Source organism: Apium graveolens, chromosome 5, assembly GCF_009905375.1.
Source record: "Apium graveolens cultivar Ventura chromosome 5, ASM990537v1, whole genome shotgun sequence".
Lineage (NCBI taxonomy): Eukaryota > Viridiplantae > Streptophyta > Magnoliopsida > Apiales > Apiaceae > Apium > Apium graveolens.
The window spans coordinates 176,955,759-176,968,804 of NC_133651.1; the positions used below are offsets into that span (position 1 = coordinate 176,955,759).

At 39.7% G+C, this 13,046-nt stretch overlaps 1 non-coding gene across 1 annotated transcript; it reads left to right on the plus strand.

The window, feature by feature from the left end:
- The first annotated feature begins 9,947 nt into the window (after positions 1-9,947).
- LOC141663278 (small nucleolar RNA R71) lies at positions 9,948-10,054 on the plus strand. Its single transcript, XR_012551355.1, has one exon. It is a non-coding gene; the product is annotated as a small nucleolar RNA R71 (small nucleolar RNA).
- The last annotated feature ends 2,992 nt before the right edge of the window (positions 10,055-13,046 follow it).

Consider the following 13,046-nt stretch of genomic DNA (forward strand, 5'->3'; position numbering starts at 1 on the left):
TTCTCATCATTTTCTCGAACATCCATATCTTCAATAGGGAGAACCTGCCCCCCGACTCCATCTGCCCTCAAAGAGGCCACATAACAGCTTCTAGCCATTTTTTGATCTCCTCTCTCTTCTCCAATCCCGTTTCGGGTGGGAAACTTCATGACTGAATGGTAGGAAGAGGGGACTGCCTTGAAGGCATGTATCCCTGTTCTCCCCATGATAGCATTATAAGTTGAACTAGCCTTTACCACTACGAAATCCAGCATCTGCGTTGCTTGCCTTGGCTCCGTACCTATGGTGGTTGGCAACTTGATTATCCCTTCCACAGGACATTCTACTCCAGCAAATCCATATATCGGCATGTCGGTTGGTGTTAACTGGGAGTCGTTATACCCCATCCTTAGAAAGGTGTCGTGGAGCAAGATATCCACAGAAGCACCATTATCCACAAGGACCCTCTTAACCGGGCTATTTCCTATTATTGGTGTTATGACCAGCGGGTCGTCATGGGGAAACTTCACACCCTCTAGGTCGGAATCATCAAAAGCCAATGTTACTTCTGTCCTGGCCCTCTTCGGGGCTTCTCCAACAATATGCATAACCTCTCTAGTATATGCCTTTCTGGAATTTTTGGACAATCCAGCAGCAGTTGGACCTCCAAAGATCGTGTTTATCACAGGCCCTTGAGGTCTCGGCCCTCCATAAATGGTGTTTATAACTGGTCCTCTAGGTTGGGGATTCCGCCCCTGATCATCTTGGTCCCTCCTACGATCTTCAAAGTTCTTCCTTCCATTATTATTTCTGTCCCCTCCATCTCCAGTATACTTATTCAATCTTCCTTTTCGAATCAAAAACTCAATTTCATCTTTCAATTGCCTACACTCATCGGTGTCATGGCCAACATCTTTGTGAAACCTGCAATACTTGCCCCTATCTAGCTTGGCGGGATCAGCCTTCAAGGGCTTAGGCCAGCGAATATCTCTGTCTTTCTCAATCTCCATCAAAATCTGACTTCTGGGAGCATTCAGCTTAGCGTATTCAGTGAACTTTTGCCCAGGTCCTCCCTTCTTGGGGGTTGAATCAGGGTTTTGTTCGGTTCTAGGATATTTGTCCTTAGCGATATACTCCAAATCAGTTTTTCGTTTCTTGCCTCCAGTGGGCTCATTACTTACTACGGTCTTCCTCATACTTTCTTCAACCTTGATATACTTCCCTGCCCTCTCTTGGAGCTGCAACATGCTCTCAGGGGGTCGTTTGGCCAAAGACATCTTAAAAAACTCATCCCTAGTTCCTTGTTGCAATGCTATCATGGCTACCTTATCATCAAGATCTGGGACTTTTAAAGCCTCCTTTGTAAAACGATTCAGGTAATCTCTTAAGGATTCCTTAGCTCCTTGCACAAGACTCATAAGAGATGCTGAACTTTTCTCATGGACTCTTCCACTGATGAATTGCTTAATAAAAGCCTGACTTAGTTCTCTGAATGATCCAATAGAATTTGGGGGTAGGCGACTGTACCATCTTTGAGCCATACCCGACAGGGTTTGAGGGAAGGCCCGACATTTTATAGCATCATTCACGGGTTGCAGCAGCAGTGCATTAGAGAATGTCCTAACATGATTAGCGGGGTCTCCCGTGCCATCATAGGCTTTGATAGTGGGAATCTTGAATTTTCTCGAGATATGGGCATTCATTATCTCTTCTGTGAAGGGTGGAATTGGATCATCAGGATCTCCAAGGGGAAGGAGATTGCTTGGATCAGTTCTTGGGACAGCAGCCCTTCCTCTTACCGGACCATCCAGGTCTATGATAGGAGGAGGATTTCTCCCCCTAGGAGGTATGTGGGATCTGGTGGCTTGGTGAGCCTCCAAATCACGTCTCAGCCTTTGGATTTCAGCCTCATGAGCCCTGATCTTTTCCTGCACTTCTTGGGGATTCGCCCCTGGGGTGCTTTGGGGGCGTTGCCTTCCATCGGCCATTGGCTCTTTTCCAGGACGCCTCCTTCTCGGGGCCACTTCATCATCCGAAGATTCGGAGTCTCTCTCAGTGTATGGACCAGAAAATTCCCGATCCTCAGGGATAGGATCCAAACCTCGTATATAGGGGGGCGACCGCCCTCGTGCTTCGCTTCGCCCAGCATATCCACTTCCTCCAACCTCAGGGTGAAGGGGCATCCCATAAGGGGGGTTAGTAGTAATAATAGTTGAATATTCATACCCGACGGGTCGAGAATTCACAGGTATATGTATTTGTTGAACTTGAGGATTCGTACCTTGAATAATCGGGGGAGTTGTCCCTTGTGGCTGAGGATGAGTTGCCCCTGTCTGGGCTTCCCCCTGAGTAGATGCATAAGTTGAATGGGGAGGAACCTCCACGGTTGATGAAATCACCTGGGTTGTCCCTGATGGTGTTCCCTCCTCCAGAGTGCTGGTTGTTCTCCGTGTTCTCGCCATGGTTGTTGTTGCGTTTTTCCCACAGACGGCGCCAAATGTTATGGATAAGAAATCAAGGTTATTACTTGCTGTATTTAATACTAAGATTCGGGAGCTCAAGGCCTTTAATGGCTGCTCTCGTGTTTCGTGACTCAATCTGCCTTTACGAGATGCCTACGTATCTCTGTGAATTAGAGAATCAAGCCAAAAAACGTAGTTCTGATTTGTGGGGTGAGGCCCCTTATATAGATGTGGGAGTCCTTGAATTGGACTTGGTATAGGAGACTTGGTGGACAAGCCTCTGAATTAGGATAGACTTAGGAGTCCTAGGAAGTAGGAAGCTGATCCCTTATCCTTTTAGGTCCCCTTGAGGCTAATCTATAAGGATTTATATCCTTATCGGGACTCTTCTCAATAGCTGATTTTTCCCTTATTAATTAATTACGAAATTAATTAATAATCAGGGCTTTTGGGCCTTTTTTATTCCACCAGGCCTGATCTGGTCCATCAGGCTTAACCTTTCTGGTCTGAATATTATACATCTTATTATTGGGTCCAGCAGCCCATTATTAATAAAATCAGGACTTATTTATCCCTATCACTGTTGTTGTGTGATGAAAGAAGAAAGCAAGGGTGAGCAACAAGCCCACCGAAATAATATGTATAATAATTAACAATATATGAGCATTCTCATAGTACTCATGAAAGTCTTGGTCAAGAAGAAATGAACCAAGTTTGATATCTTAACGCGACCAAGTCGCAAAATATTCAGCTTATATGTACATATACTTTTCAAAATCTTGGAAGTCCTCTTCCATGCATAATAAACACAGAGTTCCAGTTTATAACTGTATAAGAATATCGTTGCAAGGTGATCTCATATATCTAACCTTGTCTCAACATTTTTGTGAAAATCTTTGTCATGCATAAGATAATCATTAACCAGATATAAGTTGAAAAGATGAAGTTACAAGATACTCCAATATACTTATATATTTTCCGAATACTAATTGAACTACCACCGTTCAAGGTATAATCAGTTTCAAACGGTCATCACATAGATGAGACTACAAGAAAAGACTTGGATAGATTCAATCTTTGAAATATCATTATAAATAATGAAGTTACGAGATACTTCATTAAGTCCCGATATATATATATACCTATATATATACATTTCATACACTCCTTGAAAACCTCTATTATGAAAATTATAAATAGAGTTGCAATATCCAATGAATTTGGAAAGAAGAAAACCTTGGCATAAACCTGATATCTTGCTGATCAGGCAAAGATACCAATAAGTAACCTTTTCTACTAGTAGATGGACGAATTCCCCACTGGTCATCACCCTGGCCGCAATAGGACCTTATGTTGGACTTCCACTCAGCCACTTACGCATTTGATGGACTCCCACTGAGCCACTTACACTTTCATGGATGCCCACTGAGCCCATGTTGCTTATGCCGACTTAATTGATGGACTTACTTCCCGAACGTTGGGTAAATAATCAATTCATTTATCAAAACAGCAACCTCGTTGCGAATATAAAATACACCACAGAGCCGGATCCCTCAGGTTTTGAGCGAGTATTTAAATCCCCTTTGAAAGGAAGATCTTAAATATAAAAATGAGTTTTGGGATCCTCTCTAACTTTTAAAATCATTTTGAAGACTCGAAAACATTTTTAAGAATGTTTGGAGTAATGCTGATTTAATGAAATAAATCAGTCCCGATATAATAGAAAATATCTGAATATTATTATTTAAATAATATTCCCATAAGGATAATCTCTATATAAATAATTTGAAGTAGAAGTTTTAAAACTCGTACTTGAAATGAATAATAAATAACCAAAGGTATACTTATACGAAGTACGATCTTTATTTGAATAATCGAAAATAAGTTTGATTATCGAAACATTATTCTTTAATAAAATAAAGAATATTATTTAGTAAATAAGCGGAGTCATAAGTCCTCGAATGAATATTCAAAATAATATTCATTAGATAGAATAAACAGAGTCCTAAGTCCTCGAATGAATATTCAAGATAATATTCATTAAATAAAATAAACCGAGTCATAAATCCTCGAATGAATATTCAAAGTAATATTCATTAATAAAAATAAACTTATCGAATAAACCTTATCCGATTAATAATTTTGAAAACTATATCTATATATATATATAAATATATATAATATACTCGGGAACATCGACTCCCGATTTTAGAAAATGTTCGCCTTTGGGTCCCCTATACTAAGGGTATACGCAACTACTGCTTATCTCTAGCATAGGTATTATGCAATTATAAGCATTGGAATCAACAGATAGATATTAAGATTACGAAACAAACATGCATATAAACCATATCAGCATGCTCCAATATATCGCAAGATTTGCTAATTAACCATCAGGCATCTATCACAAGATAATGCATATACATATATACATCACAACAACAATATAACGGGTAGAAAACTTGCCTGAGTGTTCCCGGATAAACTTAAGCTTAGAGTGGGTCCAATAACCTATGAACAACAACATAGGTCGGAATTAAACCCCGGTCGCTTAAGAAACTAGACTTTAACCAATTGAACCCTAACGTTCGCTTATGGTCACTTCTACGCTTAACGAATCACATAAGTCGTTCGAGTACCCTCGGCTCCACCATTTTTAATAAATTGACCATTAAGAATTTTAAGGCAATTCTTTCGCGAATACCCTACCAACTTCCTAATCCACTTTACATAATTGTTTCATACTCCAATTAGTCATTTAAGGGCCTTAATCAAGGTTTTAAAGTAAGGCAAGGGGTAATGGTTCGTTCGTGAAACGCCGTTACTTAAAACGGTCGTTTCTCCTAAACCGTACATCAGATTCAAGCGAACCATATATCAAAACGAAGCTCGTAACATGAAATATATAATCATGGCAATGGTAAAAACCTAACAGTGAGTTCACGGGTCCTAATGTTAAGAATAAAAACAGTCTAAAGTAAATCGGGCATTACGACGGCTATGTTTACGCGATTTTCCAAATTTTACCATTCCAAATCATATCAATCCAACTACCAATCAACAACAATTCAAGATAAACATCAATGTTACTGATTTCAGTCATAATAAGCCCAAGAATCTCAATTTAATCCAAAATCATACTATCTTCAAATTCAACCAAACTACTAAATCAAACAAGGTTCAATTCATGCTTAAACATTTAAACTACTACTCCTCCATTAACAATCATCAACACCTCCATTAAAATCCAATCACTACAAACCCAACCAAACTTTAAACACACAAGAATCATGCTTCTCATGAACTATATTAATCAAAACCACTCCTAAATATTCAAAGTAAAACTAGGGTTTGAAGTTTTATACCTTCCTTGAAGCTTTTAATCCATGAAAGATCCTTGGAATGCCCATGGAAGCCTTAATCTATGCTTAAGCTACCTTGACCTTACAAATAAGATCAATAATCAAAAATTTGTTCTTGAATGTTACTATTCACCCTAAACTAAAATGATTTATTTGAGCTAGCAAACCTTGGATTCAAGCACTCAAACTACTTGCTCTTCTTAGTTATGAAATATAGAATCCAAGGAAACAAACCTCTTGAATTATGATTGAGTGGAGCTTGGGTTTGGAAATTTTTCTTCTTGCTTTTCTTCAAAAAACCGTGAGCAAGGAGATGGGGGGGGGGAAATGAATGTGTTTTCTTGGTTGCTTCCTTTTGTTTGTTTAATTAAATTGTTACCATGGTAAAAATTGTGTAGGTTATAATCAACCAACAAATCCTTCCCATTTGGTCATGCTTATGTCATCCACTTATGTCATCTTCCCACACTTGTCTTCTTCTTGTTGGTGTGATGACATCATCATCATTAACCTCTTTGATTAACTCCTAATTACTTGGCTAATGATCGCTGATCTGTTATACGGTTCACTTAACTTTCGTTCTCGTTTATCGTTTGAGGGATCATACCCGGGATCTTATTACTTGGGTTCCCTTAACCTTTCTCAATACATTATATTCCTTTTATGATCCCCTCTTATAATCCTTGAATTTAAATCCTTTTTATCCTGTTACCTTATACTCAATTCTTTCGGTATCTGGTGGATTTTCGGGAAAATCAAAGTGTTCGAATTTGGATTCTGACGATCTTTACATACACTTATATACCATATAGAATACTAATCAGCGACTTGATTTTTAGTCCCTTTTTGTCCTTGATCTATAATTCAAACTCCTGGAGTAAAAGAACCCATCGAATCAATCTAGGACTCGAGTCCTTCTTCGAGATGAGATATTGAATGGCAGCGTGGTCAGTGAAAACTGTCACCTTCGTCCCAAGCAGATAAGACCAAAATTTCTCGAAACCGTAGACGATAGCCAAAAGTTCTTTCTCTGTAGTAGTATAATTCAGTTGAGCACCATTAAGAGTATTACTAGCATAGTAGACTACATGAAATATGTTGTTCTTTCTCTGCCCAAGAACTGCTCCAACTGCATAGTCACTTGCATCGCACATCATCCCAAAAGGTTCATTTCAATCGGGTGCAGTTATGACAGGTTCCGTGATTAAACTCTTCTTTAAGAACTCAAAAGCAGCTGCACACTCATCATCACACTTAAACGGGACATCCTTCTCCAGAAGATTGCACAAAAGTTTAGAAATTTTTGAGAAGTCCTTGATGAACCGCTTGTCGAAGCCCGCATGACCAAGAAAACTGCAAACTCCCTTAACAGAGATTGGTGGGGGAAGATTTTCTATGACCCCCACTTTGGCTTTGTCCACCTTAAGACCCTTACTAGAGACCTTGTGCCCAAGAATAATGCCCTGTCTCACCATAAAGTAACATTTCTCCCAATTGAGAACCAAATTGGTCTCAACACACTCTTGAGAACGTCGCCTAGATTCTGCAAGCACTCATCAAATGAATCACCAAATATAGAGAAATCGTCCATGAACACCTCCATATTCTGACCAATCATATCAGAGAAGATATCCATCATGCATCTCTGAAATGTGGCCGGTGCTCCACATAACCTAAAAGAAACTCTTCGAAAGGCGACAATACCAAATGGACAAGTGAAAGTAGTCTTCTCCTGATCTTCTGGAGCAATGCAAATTTGATTATAGCCAGAATAACCATCCAGAAGATAGTAGTACTCATGCCCAGCCAATCTGTCAAGCATCTGATCAATAAACGGCAGAGGGAAGTGATCTTTTCTTGTGGCCTTGTTCAGCTTCCTGTAATCCATGCAAACTCTCCACCCTATGACTGTTCGAGTATGAATGAGCTCATTCTTCTCATTAGCTATGTGATACCTCCTTTCTTTGGTACATACTGAACCGGGCTCACCCATAAACTGTTAAAAATGGGATAGATGATCCCTGCATCCAGCCACTTAAGAATTTCCTTTTTCACGACTTCTTCATGATTGGATTTAGCCTTCTCTGTTGCTCAATAGTAGGCTTGATTCCTTCCTCTTGCAGAATTCTATGCATGCAATACGAAGGGCTGATTTCCTTGATATATGATACAGTCCAACCAATTACTGATTTGAATTCCCTAAGAATTCTCAAAAGCTTCTCCTCGTCGCTACCCAAAAAGTCAGATGCAATAATAACATGCAGAGTATATGCATCATCTAAAAATGCATACCTCAAATGTTCAGGTAAAGGCTTAAGCTCAAGAGTAGGTGCTTCCTCAATTGATGGCTTGAGATGCTTAGGAGATTTGTTCAACTCCTCCATTCCCAGAGATTCAAAAGGCATATCAATCTTCCTCTTCCAGGGAGAAGCATTCAGAAATTGCAACTGCTCATCCCCTTCATCATCTTCACTATCGGAATTCCCCAACAAGGCATTCTCTAAGGAATTGGACCTTAGCAATTGATCAAGTTCTGAAGTAACCACAGAATCAACCATTAAAGCACTCCTCATTTTCTGTAGGGAACTTCATGGCATTGAATATATTAAAAGTTACATCCTGATCCATCACTCGCATGTTGAGCTCACCCTTCTGCACATCTATTAAGGTTCGGCTAGTAGCCAAGAAAGGTCTTCCCAAGATTATGGGAATCTTCTTATCCTCCCCGAAATCAAGAATTACAAAATCATCAGGGAAGATAAGTTTATCCACCTTGACCAAGAAATCCTCCACAATACCTCATGAATATGTAATAGAATGGTCGGCCAACTCCAAGGTTATATAAGTAGGCTTTGGATCAGGCAAGTTCAACTTCTTGAAGATTGACAAGGGCATTAGATTGATGATAGCTCCCAAGTCACATACACACTTGTCAAATAACACCTTTCCAATAGTACATGGAATAGTGAAGTTTCCGGGATCTTGAAGCTTCGGAGGCAACTTCTTTTATAGCACAACACTACATTTCTCCGTGAGAGCAACGGTCTCTAAGTCATCAAGCTTCACCTTCCTAGAGAGAATACCTTTCATAAACTTCGCATAACTAGGAATTTGTTCAAGAGCTTCAGCGAAAGGTATGTTGATGTGAAGTTTCTTGAACACCTCCAGAAACTTCTCAAACTGCTTATCCATCTTTTTCTTCTGTAGCCTCTTTAAGAAAAGAAGATGGAGGATAGATCTATTTCTCCCCTGTATTACCCTCAGGAGGAGTGTGCTCAACAGTAGTCTTCCTTGGTTCCACTTCTGCTTCCTTCTGCACTTCTTCTTCTTCAGCCTCAACTTCAGATTCTTGAGTCTTAGCTTTTTCAGGATTCGCAACCTTACCAGACCTCAATGTAATTGCCTTAACATGCTCCTTAGCTTCCTTCTTTCCTGGAACTTCAGTATCACTTGGGAGTATGCCAGGTTAACAATATGCATTAGCAATTTGCCCAATCTGATTCTCCAAGGTCTTAATAGATACAGCTTGGCTCTTGCACATGAGCCTCAACTCCTTTAATTCAGATTTTTCATTAGCTTGCGGTAGCTGCTGAAGTTGAAGTTATTTCCTAGGGGCATATTGCGGTTGCTGAAAACCAGGAGGGTTATACTATTTTGCTATGTATGGCTGATAAGATTGTTGCACCGCATTTTGATTATTACTCCAGCTGAAGTTAGGATGATTACGGTTATTTGGATTATAAGTGGGTGGAGCTTGTTGTTGTGATCTCTAAAAGTTGCTCACAAATTGAGCTAATTCACTAGAAATAGCGCACTGCTCAGTTTCATGTGCCCCCGCACAAAGCTCACAAAACTAGTGATTTGATTAACTCCATAATTCGCCAAAGAGTCCACTTTCATTGTCAAAGCTTGAAGTTGAGCATCTATAGCCGTAGTTGTATCCACTTCTAGAATTCCTGCTACCTTGCCTTGCAACATTCTTTGCGTATGATTCTGATATTCATTAGCTGCCATGAGCTCAATCAACTCATAACCTTTATTATAGCTTTTGGCCAATAAGGCTCCACCAGACGCTACATCGAGCAGAGGTCTAGACTGAGCGCCCAAACCATTGTATAAACAATTTATAATTATCCAATTAGGCATACCATGGTGTGGGCACTTCCTTAGCATCTCCTTATATTGATCCCAAGCCTCATAGAGAGATTCTCCAGTTTGCTGAGCAAACTGAGTAAGAGCATTCCTGATTGTAGCAGTCTTCGCCATATAAAAGAATTTAGTGAGAAACTTTTGAGCAAGATTCTCCCATTTGATGATAGACCCTGGTGGTAGAGAATGTAACCAGCACTTTGCTTTATCCCTGAGAGAGAATGGGAAGAGTCGCAGCTTGATAGTATCTTCAATCACCCCATTGAACTAGAAAGTGTCACAGATCTCGATGAAATCCCTGATGTGCATGTTGGGGTCTTCTGTAGAAGAACCCCCAAACTGAACTGAGTTATGTATCATTTAAAACGTGCTTGACTTGATCTCAAAAGTGTTAGCCGAGATGGCTGGTCTGATGATGCTCGACTGAATATCATCGGTCTTAGGCTGAGAATAGTCCATCAGAGCCTTAGAATTTTCTGCATGATCTCCCATCACTACTAGAGCTGGTTCCTCGACTTTCTCTTCTTCTTCTTCTACTTTCTCTTCATCCTCAAAAACTTCCCTTCGAATCCCTACAGCATCTTCCTCGGCTTGATCCAGATTTCTCTTACGAGCCCGTGAATGCGTATACATACACGCTCGCTAGAGTACCTGAAGCACGACAAAGAAAAGAGTAGGTAAGTAACAATTTCCGAGTCAATGAACTTTAGCGATTACTGATGACAAACACATAAACTAAAAGTTAACACCGTTCCCTGGAAGCGGCGCTAAAAACTTGTTAGTCGCTAAACACGCGCTAAAATTTATGCAAGTATACGCGATCGCAAGTAGTATAAGATATAAATCAGATTCGTTCCCACAGGAACTGGTTTAGGTGAACTTTGTGATTTATACACTTATGCAACAATGATATGGCTAATAAAAATTTGGGTTTTGATTATACCACGATTAACTATTGAGAATTATACTATAGAACATTAACTAAAGGGAGTAAAGAGAGTTGAATAATATATGACACAAACATGGGATCCTAACTTCATTAAGTACTTCATTCAATAGCCATTTCATTCTTAACCTTAGCATATAATGGTGATGACATTAATCAGATAACACGAAACTGATATACACCAACTTTCATTGTATGAATACCATACTACAAGATATCCACAAAAGAGATAGAATCCGAATAAACATCAACTATATTGAGACCCTATATGTCTATAGATTTTGACAACATAACGGTTTAATGCACAAGTTATCTATTGTGATTACATAGGGCAAGTAAGATGGTTAAAATTACCTACGAATTATGCATGCAATAACACATGAACCTATGCTAGCATGACAAGTTCTAAATCCTTAAATTCACTTTCACTTCTTTAAGAATTAACAAGTTATCATATAAGTTCGCGACGCTCATAAGATGAATAAGCACAACCAATACTAGGTTATCATACAATCACCACACACTGAGGCATCAAAATAAATCAACTAAAGAAATCCATAAATAAATCCGCTAGAACCCCACAATAACGATTAGCCCATAATCGGACTCATCATCAATGTGGGTTCCGATGAAAACATGGTATAGTAAACGTAGTCTTTATAAACAAATAATAAACCAAGTACGAAATCCAGAGTATTAGGTTCAACAAAACAAGAAACGAGCATCCAAGATTTCAACTTAGAGCAAAGATTCACAAGAATAAACTAGATCTTCTTCGCCCTCGTTGAATTGTACTATAGATCTTCTTGTCGTCTTCTCCTTAACCTCTGTTACGTCTCTCCTTATGAAAAACATCTTTATTTATGTATATATATGCTGTAGAATTGACCAGGGCTTTAAACTCTCAAAATCCTAATAGAAACAGAATTCTGCTACCCCGACCTGGCGCGGCCGCGCGCTTGACCAGCGCGGGCGCGCTGAGTTTCTGCTCATTGGGCGCGGCCACGCGCTACTTCAGCGCGGGCGCGCCATTCTCCTGAATAAAATTCTGATTTCTTTTTTTCTCCTTGCTGATTTAAGTTGGTCTTCTCACGAGCTTTTATTCCAACACCATCCAAACACCAAATTAGGACTACAACCATGATAATTTACCTGATTACCTGAAAAATGCCTGCAATGCAAAAACACTACAAAAACACGTAAAAACACCAACAACTCGAGTACAAGTACACCAATTCAAAGATTTACGGAGCATAATAAAGTGTCATAAATGCCACTCAACACTTATGTGCAAAAACCAGGCTCTTATATGCCAAAGCCAGGCTGTTTCTATCAAGACTCTAGAGAACCAAATAGAGTAAATTGATAACGCCTTATTGAATCGACCATCGGGAAAACTTCCTAGTGATACAGAAGCTCATCTAGGCAAGAGGGAAGTTAACGAACAGGTGAACGCCATCACCTTGAGGTCCGGAAAGGTCGTAAGCCTCCAAATTCAGCAAGACGAAGAGTCTGAAAATTCTGTACAGAATGCAGGTGCGTCTGCACCTTTGCCAAATCCAGAAAATGAGATTGTAGCTGAAAAAGTGGTGCAGAAGGATGCCAGGTGGAACCAAAGAAGAAAGCTGTTGAAAGCAATCCTCCTGAGGGTAATACAGGGGATAAACAAGTCTACCCACCTCCGGCATATTCTAATAGGCTTCAAAAGCATAAGTTCGACAAATAATTTGCCAAGTTTTTGGAAGTTTTTGAGAAGCTGCTTATCAACATACCTTTTTCTGAAGCTCTAAAAGAGATGCCGAGCTATGCTAAGTTCATGAAGGGTATTCTATCTCGAAAGCTAAAACTTGAGGAGTTGGAAACCGTTACTCTAACGGAAGAGTGCAATTTTGTGCTGCAATGGAAACTACCTCTGAAGCTTAAAGATCCAGGAAGCTTCACGATACCTTGCACCATTGGCAATATGTCATTCGACAAGTATTTGTATGACTTGGGAGCTAGCATCAATCTGATGCCCTTGTCAGTTTTCACGAAAGTTGGACTACCTGATCCAAAACCTGTGAACATGTCTTTGCAGTTGGCTGATCGTTCCATCACTTATCTGCGAGGAGTAGTGGAGGATATCTTGGTTGAGGTGGATACACTCAT